The sequence below is a fragment of the Camelus dromedarius genome, chromosome 3 (assembly GCF_036321535.1).
Source record: "Camelus dromedarius isolate mCamDro1 chromosome 3, mCamDro1.pat, whole genome shotgun sequence".
NCBI lineage: Eukaryota > Metazoa > Chordata > Mammalia > Artiodactyla > Camelidae > Camelus > Camelus dromedarius.
The window spans coordinates 57928597-57938834 of NC_087438.1; the positions used below are offsets into that span (position 1 = coordinate 57928597).

The 10238-nt window shown below is 36.0% G+C and overlaps 1 long non-coding RNA gene across 2 annotated transcripts; it reads left to right on the forward strand.

Annotated features, from left to right (window-relative positions):
* LOC135321059 (uncharacterized) lies at nucleotides 1–10238 on the forward strand. Of its 2 annotated transcripts, none has more exons than XR_010380478.1 (3): nucleotides 1–578; nucleotides 6973–7026; nucleotides 10161–10238. It is a non-coding gene; the product is annotated as an uncharacterized LOC135321059 (long non-coding RNA). The 2 variants fall into 2 exon arrangements; XR_010380477.1 differs by lacking the exon at nucleotides 1–578 and adding an exon at nucleotides 2645–2919.

Consider the following 10238-nt stretch of genomic DNA (forward strand, 5'->3'; position numbering starts at 1 on the left):
TTCAGTGCACCGTTCCAGAATCTTGGTATACATCAGTGAACAAAACAGAGTAAAATCCCTGTGTTTGTTAAGTTTACATATTAAAGGGGGAAAGAGATAATAAACATTAAGCATAATAAGCAAAATACATAGTATCTGAGAAGTTGGAGGGTATTGGTAAAAAACAGAACTGAGGCAGAGAGTTAGTGGGTAGGGTGGAGAGAAGTAAGAGGTAATTTTAAATAAAATGCTCAATGTATACCTTATTAAGAAGTTAATATTTAAGCAAAAACTTGAGATAGCTGGGGTATGCATGTTCCTAAGGCAGGAATTTGTCTTTTGGGTTCAAGAAATAGTAGAAAGCTCAAAGTGACCAGAGCACAGCAGTGAGAGAACCTACTTAGAAAGAGGTCACGGGAGCCAGAGCGGATAGAGTCTTGTAAGCCTTTGTAAGAACGATGGCTTTTACTCTGAATGAGAAGGGGAGTCAATGGAAGCTTTAGAGGAGAGGAGTGACACTATATGACTTTATTTTTCAAAGGTTTACTGTGGCTGCAGCATTGAGAACAGAAAGAATGGAGCAAGACTGGAAACAAGAGGTAAAGGAGAAGCACGTTGTAATGTTCAGTTGAAGGATAATGATGGGGACTTGGAGCAACATGGATATATTTTGAAAATAGAGCCACTAGGATTTTTTGACAGGAATTTCCTAGCAAATTATCTGATCAGGGGTGAGAGAAAGAGAGAAGATGCTTTTTACATAATATTAAGAGACTGTTTCTAAGAGAGTGCCCAAGTGTGTCCAAGGCCATGTACCTATTAAGTGGCATACAGACTTTTAAGTTCAGGTCCAGCTCATGCCGCAGCATAGGTTAGGGAAGGCGGTGGAGGGATACCATAGAATCATTCATTCCTTCCCCTCTAAAATAAGTATTTCTTATGTAAATAAGTTACCTTTTTTGTGCCTCTACACCCTACAACTTTCATGCATTTTTCTATGTTTTTTTTCTTCTGAATTTTTTAAGTTTGCCTTCTATTCAGTTTTCAGTATATCGGTTAGCATTTGAATCTTTCCAAGGCTAAGATAAATACTCTTATTTTGAGCCAAACCTATCCTGATAACATAATTATTAGTAAAAACAAGTTAAGGCATTGAAAGGGGCTCTGTCAAAAGACTTACAAGGAAGAAAGCTTCTTATTTACTTTCAGATTTTGATATGGAAATTAGTATGTGCTTATCATCCACAAGCATATTGTTTATATGTCAGTTAAATTCACAATACCTACAAATACTTTAATTATATACTATTAAGAGCTGGAAAATTAGGCATGCTAAAGATATTCATTCCCAGATGTCAAACTAAATTACAGGTAAGGAAAAAACAAACATCATTTGAAATGCTGTAATAATATGCACAATTGATATAACAAATACAGTCACTATTTATTTACCTCAATTTTTTGAGGATATGGATTTCATGGGAAGGAAACATTATTTTTATTATTTTCATTCTTTTCACCAACAAGTCTAATCTCAAGGCTTTAAAGAGGGACCCCTGTGGCTCTGTGTTGACAAGCTAAATTCAAGAAGAAAAGACAAAAGCTATGGATAAAGTTCAAGTTATTTTTTGTTGTGTTCTGCTAGGCTTTCTGTTTACAAAAAGAGAAATCCTTGGCACAGGATACACCAAAGATTTACTTACATTCATAAAACTCTGTTTCCTCAAGAGAATCTCAGAAACCTGGATTAGAATTTACATTTTAAAAGATTTTACAGCTGGTATTTAGATCTCCTTTTAATTTTACTTAATGAAGTAATAATACAACCTCAGTTTGAGAGCTTTACTTTATCTTTTAAAGGAAAACAAAAGGAACTTTTTCTTGGTCCTTTAGATACCAAGTCCAATTTAGAGTCAGTTTGAATGACAGTTGCTGGAGGTCATCACTGGAGAAAAGTATGGTGAAGGTGACAGCAGAAGCCAAGACTGGGGAGATGTTTGTCCCCCTAGGGCACATTCTAAGCCAGATCCATGTGGTTAAGTTACTTTATCATATTAAGATCGTGTCAGACTTCAAGGAGTCATAATCCCCAGGCTCTTCCAGAGACTGTGGCTTTTTCAGAATTTATTCCAAGGAAATTCCTTTTCTTCACTAGATACTTACTACTGCTTTGAGCCCCCTTCACATTTGAACCTATCAGACACTTGTTAGAAATATTTGAATTGATACATAGACACTTTCAGATAAAAAGTCCTCCAAAATCATTGTCATGTTTTTGGATGAATACAATACCAAATCCTTGGCCTGACAAAACATATATGCAGGCTACCCTTTCAAGTTCATCTTTTCTATTTTCATTTACATATATGCCTTTTTAGCCAGATTAGTCTGGCCCTTAATCCTTTTATTATTCAGGGGAGGCTAAACCATCATAAATGTGGGGAAGTAAAACTTTCCTGGCTTTCTTAATGCTCCTTCTCTTGTAGCCTCTTGGGCCAAAGAAATTTATATGCTATAAAATTAAAGAATGTTTTCACTTCTCTTAGAACATAAAAAGCGTCTTCACATACCATGAATATTAATTAATTTCTCTGATTTAAAAGGATAAAACTTCTCTTATCTTCCAAGAAGACTAGTGAGTTAGAGCCTGAACTGGGTCTCTAGGTTAAGTCCTGAGGGACCTGGAAGACTGAGGGCTATTTCAGTAGGGCTTTGCATGTCAAAAAGGTATAAAGCTCTAGAACTAGAAGAGCCATCTAGGTAGATGGGTTTTAAAAGCTGAGACATATGGGGGCTATCTGGCTCCTGGAGAGATTTTATCTATATAAGAGGAGGAGGACAGCTGCCTTCTTTATATAACTCATTTTTCCTCATCTCTCGTATGAGCATTTGACCACTCACATAGGACAACTGGCATGGCTTTTATTGTTCCACTCTAAGGTAAGGACTAGGGCAAGTGGGGCCCAATGCATTTATTATTTACTGTGAAAAATTTACTGAGAAATCTGTCTCTGACCCAGAACACCTTGTGTATGGATACAATTAATAAAAGGGATACAATTAATAAAAGGGAACAAAGGGATACAATTAAGAAAAGGATACAAGTAATAAAAGGGAACATTGAAAATGTAATAATAATGAAATAAAGTAATCCCCAAATCAAATAGTCTAACAAAACAAAAGATTTCTTCCTTATGATGATTATTCATCAAGTTGGGCTGGAGACGTCTGATCCTTGTTCAGTGACCCAAGATGACAAAAGTTCTGCCCTATTTTGGTACAATCACTGCAGTAACATTCTAGGGCTTGCTCTGGCAGGGGAGAAGCAGGGGAAGTGGTGTGGAGGACGTAAGCTTCTAGACTTCTACCAAAGGAGTTATATCACTTCTGCTCAAACATCATTGGCCAGAACTGTTACATGGCCCTGCTTAACTACAAGGAGTTTGAGGAATGTTGGGGAGGGTATGAAATAGTAATGCATTGTAAATATCTACACTGTATTTTGGTTTTTCTTCTGATCACTCCACAGACTCTTGGCAAAGAGGTAGAGTAGTATCTAAGCAAAGACTAATCCAAGAGCTTTAATTCTCCCCTTGATGCAACTCTCCAGCCTTTCTACCATCAACACCTTAACACATGACAAACTTTTCACTTCCTATCAAGACCTGCTCACACATTTGGAAAACAGACAATTGCCAAAGTCACTTCTGAAGGATTGCCATTGAATCCTAATGCTAGAAAAGTGTTAAGGACCATGAATTTCAAGGATGGCTTAATTTTTGTTTTTATTATATTTCTCTATCATGTTGCTGCTCATTTTCTTTTTCTCAACTGATCAATACTAGCTTTGTTATATGTGTGTTTCTGTTTAAAAATAATCTTATTTAATATACAAAACTGGTTTATTAACATTGAACTCATGACCAACAACACTATAACTCATGCACTCAAAGCTTACCTAACACATGTATTTTCTCCTGTAAGGTATAGCACAGCCTTCCTGTGCTCAGGAACACTGGACAGCACTTCAGCATCAAGCATGGGGCCTATGTTAAACAAAATTACCAACAAAAACACAAAAATGCCAAAAATATGGCACTAAGTAGATCCCTCCAAAGGACCCTTTTTATAGTTTGATATTTGAAACAAGTAGGCAGATATCACCTTGCTTCTCAGCTGGGAATCCTACAATTAAAAAATTTTGACACTTTATGCGTATCCGTAACGATGTGAAAGTGCTATGAACATTGATTTGGGGTTACAAATAAATTTTTGAGAGTAGGCAAAATTTAAAGTACAGAATCCACGAATAATGAGAATTGACTGTGTTTGCAAAAGCACTGAAAGTGAAATAAGCACCACATTTCTGGGCATAGGCAACCATGCTTTGACCTTTCACTGGAGTTATTTAAGCAGAAACTGGACAACCTTGGTGAGACGTTTGTGAAATGAATCAAAACGCAGGAGAAGTTTGTGGGCTAGATGATTTTTAAAGTCCTTGCAAATACTGAGATTTTATGACTTTGTTTTGTACAGATTGTCATACCTAAAATGTCATACCAGGATGTCAAACCTAAAGGATGCCTTTGACCTCAGATTTTTTTTAAGAAAATATTTTCAATAATTAGCTGAATTTTTAATTTGTCTATAATTATAACTTTTCTTCATGCAATGAATACCTCCTTCTGGCAATATCTTAGATGTTGTTTTGATCTTTAAAAAAAGTGTTCTAGGATAATGGGGAGATCTACACACATACACACAAATCCCCACAGGTTATACACCAATGCACTTAGATGATGTTCAGATTAAATAAATATGTTCTTTCCAATTAGTTTTCTTGGAGAATTGAACTAAGTGTCTTTTGTAGTATTGCTGTCATGCCCTAAAACCTTTTTTCTCTTTGGATTATTTCAGGAGAGTTTCTAAATCACAAAGAAAATGGGTCTCCCTACTTTTATTACCTTCCTTTGAACTCAAAATGGTGCTATTCAGTTTTCTTTTTTTATCAGAGTTATATAGCACTTAGCTCTTACATGAATTCCTAATCTAGAATTTAAATCTCCTACTCATGTTGAAGATTTGCCTCACATACAAGCTATTAAAAAACACAATTCTGGGTATGGACATATACAGTGTGTTCAGTGACAGCAAACATTATGTCTTTGTGTCTACCATTTCATCCTCACCACCTTAAATACTGCTTACGACAGATCAGTATCTGTTGAACAAACAAAAAAAGAAAGAAAGAAAGAAAGAAAAAACACAATGTGTAATTAAGATGGATATAATAAGATGTAGAAAGCTGTCACATGAGGCCATTTTTCATCAAACAGAGGGAAATCTTTCCTCCATGACAGTGGTAGTTTCTTTCTTGCCATTTTTAAACTATTCTTATTATTGTCCTAAATATTACTGTGCAGGAAAAAACCTGAGTGTGGGTCTTAGTCAGACTTTTCATGTGTCATATCATATTATCAGAAGTTCAGCACATCAGTACATAATCCATGCCACATTCTTACAATATGACATAGACCCTCCTTCATCAAATAATACCATCTATGTTCCTTTCCCCTTGAACCTGAGCAGAAATTTTTAACTGACTCCATCAATAAATGCAGTAGAAGGCAAGGTCATAAAAGGTGATAAAGATTCTGTCTGGCTCTTTCTTGGGACAAACACCTTAGGATTTTGACATAATATGTAAGAAATCTACCACCCTGAAGCTGCCATGCTGAAGAAATCTTGTGGACAGAATACACAGAGATAGAGAAAAATGCCCAAGGCCCCAGCTGTTTTAGTGCCCAGCTGTTTGGGTCTCTCCAGATCAAATGTATGACATGTGAGTCAATAAAGCTGGGAGATGACCCAGCCACAGCTATCTGACTGCAACCTCATGAGGGGCTTTAAGCCAGCTGCACAGTTGAGCTTCTTACGAAGTCTTGACCCACAAATATCATGAGATAAATTATTTTTGTTTTTTTAAGCCTCTAAATTTGGGGGTAATTTTGTATACACAGATCATTGTGATTGAAACAGCTTGGAAGAGCAAAAAGAACAACCTTCAAAGCTCTAAGAGCTGGGGCACCATGTGAGATCCTGTAGATTTTACTGATTGAAAGTCCCTATCCCTTACCATTGTTGATTCTTTGAAAATTCAGGGTTTTGCACTCAATTTTCAAATGGTGTCTCTTAGGCACTATCTTATAATTTGAGTACTATAAAGTACATAAGTGACTTGTCTGTATTTTAATGTGTGTTTGTGTGTGTGATTGTATACATGGAACAAATTTCAAACAAGTATCTTTCTAAGAGTATAAATTGGGAGGTACAGAAATACATAATATCCATGAGTTATAATAAAAAGTTTTATGCCTAGATTGAAATCAGAGTTGTCTCTTTAATTTATCAAGTATTTCAAAGAAGTCCATTTCTGCTTCTTTGCAAGTAGAATGCACTTTGGTGGAAAAATTGGCTTTTGATTTAAAAAAAAAGTTCAAATTAATAGTTATTTCTGTTCTTCATCAAATGGATACATTTTGTGTTCTATTCAAGGCTTCTCAGCCCACATACTCCATCAACATTCTTTTTTATTTTTTAAAGTTGTTTCAGATGGGTTATTATCTGAGTGGGTTGGCAGAGATTCAATTTAATATATTTCTTAACTCCAAAAATAATTTCTTTTCAGACTAAAAGAATGCACTGTTTTTGTTACTTTTAAGTTTGTTATTTCAAGATATGCCTTTTAAATCCATATTTCACAAAGTGTGTATTTTTACTAATAATTGTCTCCAGCAAATTCTGTCACTAATTTCTTTCTGACCCTGACAGGAAAAACAAATAAACAAAAAGACTAAGGGATGAAAGATTGAGAGTTTAATGAAACAATGTTTGCCACCAAGCAGGGAATTTAATTCACTACTGATTCTGGGTTCTGAGTTTCAGAGAGACATACTTGTCTCTTAAAGTCAAACTATCTCTGTTTCATTTTAGGAAAACAATGTCTCCAAGAGTTGCAGACTAGATGCCAGTGTCTGGATCAATTAGGTAAATACTGGGTTGATGAGAGGGTGGCTTCTGCTTCAAAAGTGTATTACTCACCTAAGGACCATGGTGCCCATCTGCCTCTGCTGATGTGTGAGGCGGCCATTTCAGGATTCTGACTCTAGTCAGAGCTGCACTACTGTCAGCAGGTGAAGCGCCAGGTAGTGGTTGATTAGCTGTGTTAGATGTTGGTTATTCTGTTGCAAAAGAGAAGCAATATGTGGTTCAACGTATTTTCCTGTTATTGTTCACATGACAACCATCCTTGGATCTAACATTGCAGCAGCTGACTATTGGTAAAGCCTTTTGTCATTACCATATATTTCCGTCTGCTGGACGCTCTTAAGAGTGTTAAATCCTGTGGGATGAGCCAATAATGAAATATGTCAGTCATCACGAGGGTAAAAAATTGGAAATAGTCAAAGCTGGGTCTGATACTATGACAGAGTAGAGCTGCATCAAAAGAGAACTTAACTCAATAAAAAAAAAAAATCTAGTAAATGCCTTTGTGAAGAGAAGTGAGGAGAATTGCTTCATTTAACTCCTTGCTATCTACCAAGAAATTACCTTAGCTCCTCTTCAAACTAGACATTGGCCTGACTGCCAGACCTACTGTGATCAATCTTTTCTTTACTTTTTCAGGAAAAAATAATTTAGTTATTAGCTCCTGAGCTTTCAAAACCTAGCTTCTGGATATTTAAGAGCAATTTAAGAGATTCTTCAAAAAGATTTGTTATTATTCTAAGAGTAACTTTCCTGTTACCTGTTGAAGTAACATCTATACAAGAGGTAACTTCCAGTTTTCACTTCTGCAGTGCCATTTTGAGAGTACGTTCCTTGCTATGAATTCTCAAAAACTTGTCTGTTTTACCTTTCAAGAAAATGCTTCCATATTAATTAGTGTTCAGTGGTAATCTTAATTGGGTTTCCCTGTAGAAAATTGCAAGAAAGTCTTAGACATTTGTATATGCAGAGAGATGCAGAAGGGCCTGTAAGAATAAATAATGAAAAAAAAAATCAAAAAGCATATCAATTAGAGCCTGGGAAAATAAGAGTTATCAAAAAGAAGATTTAGAAAATGTATCCAGAAAGGTCAAGAGGGAAAGAGAGCTAAGAATTGGTGGTCTGTAACTGGGACCAGTAATATTTCTGTCCATTTCATCCCACTTTCCTTCCACTTAGATCTGAAAGGATCTGCTAATCAGGGTTAAACCCGGAGTTAACTTTGGATAACAAAGTAGACTCAGAGAAATGGTTTAGGTAGCTAAGGAAAATGAAATGACAGACCAGTGTTGTACAGAATAATGTGGCAGATTTCTCAAAATGAGAATTTAGTATTTAAAAATAAGAAACATTTGGAAAAAATCAGTGTGCAGTGTGTATAAATTAAAGGTAAGCATCTTTTTTATGTGAACTGCCTCATTCTATTATTTACCTTTCTTTTTATTGGGACATACATTATTATGTACTTACTTATTGATTTATAAGGACTTTTTTTCTATTAAGGAATAAACCTTTTGTCTCTCATACAATTTATGTAAAGCAGACTGAAGTGTTTGTCTTAGAATCCTAATGAGAAGGAGGAACTAATGGTGAAACACTACATTCTATTACAAAAGAGAAAGAACTCGTTATTGACAACAGAACCCCACATTTCCAGTTTCTACACTCTTGTTTTCTTCAGTTAAGAATAAACTTTAAACCAAGCTTTCCTCTGCAACTTTGTTATCTTTGGAATTAAAACAATTAATTAAATGGATTTAAAATTAAAGAAAACTTTGTCCTTAATTGGAAATCAATTGGCTTTAGATAGATCAGAAACTAAATGGTAATGGGACACAATCAAGTAAATTTAGGTGATAAAACTTGTGCCTTCCCTTTCAATCTGATAAAGAACAACATTAGGTGAAGATATGCCTGGAAAATACTGCATGGTTATAAAGCACAACAATGAAGCCTTAAATTAAGCTACAGCTAAAACCATGTATTTTCAGAGGCACACTTCATAGCTTCTCTCCCCATCTGTATCACTTCATTAAATTGGCACAAAGAACTTCAAAATACCATGGCAAGTAATTTAATAAGAATTACTCGGTGTACCTGATCCAATTTTTCTGCAGCTAGATAATAAAAAGGTGAATGTGAGAGCATTCAAGATTTTATCCAGTCTCATGATTTTAAGTACCATCTATAAGCTGAGGTCTCCCAAATCTCCATTTCAACCTTGACATCTCCACTGAAATCCAGCCACAAATACAACTGAATTTTTGCAAATTACAGTCAAGCCTATATATTCAGTTGTCTCTATAGATAAAACCGTGGATTGATCAGATCAATAGCTAGGCATCTTAGGTCTGTTTTTCCCTCACACCCCACCTCCACTCCATTAGCAGATCTTGCCTTTGCTCTCTCCTGAACATATTTTTAAGTCTGATTGTTTCTCACCATGGTCTCACTGCTGAAGCCCTCGTCCTTATCATTATCCTCACCCTTTTGCCTTTCCCACTCGATTCTTCCTTCTCTATAGTCTGTTCTCCACATACAATATAGGTAGTTGTCTTAAAGCTTAAATTGGATCGTACCACTTTTCAGCATTAATAGTCTTCCCCATCAGTATTCTTAAACTCAAACCCAAGCTCTATACCATTGACTCACCTCCCCACTGTCATTTCCTGTCACTACCAAGCCCACATAGTGGCCTTTCTCCTGCTTTGAGGCCTTTGTATTTTATGTTCTCTCTGACTAGCACACTCCCACATTGTCACATGCCTAGTTTCAGCTTAAATGTCACCTCCTCACTCCTAGTCACTCTTTTGGCTTTGTTATCTACATAGCGCTTACCAGTATCTGAAATTATATTACTAATTTACAAGTTCATTGTCTGTTTCTGCCTAAGAGAAAGAAAGCAGTGGAAGCCCATAATGATCAGATAGTTCAAATTCCTTGTACTGTCTAAGAAGAAACTGAGGCCCACAGAGCTGGATGTTCTGCCAGCATACGCCTGACTAGGTAGAGGGAAGCCTGAAAGAAAAAGGAATTCTTCTAAGACAGCAATAGAGCAGAATTTTTCCTGTTCTATTCCCCTAGAATTTACTTCACCAGTGTTTATTTAATTCAATTCTCCCTCCTTTTCCAAGATATCCATTGGAGGAGAGAGAGTTCAGCCTTCTCACCACAGACCTTCAGGTTTACCTACCACAGCTCTGTAACAGAGG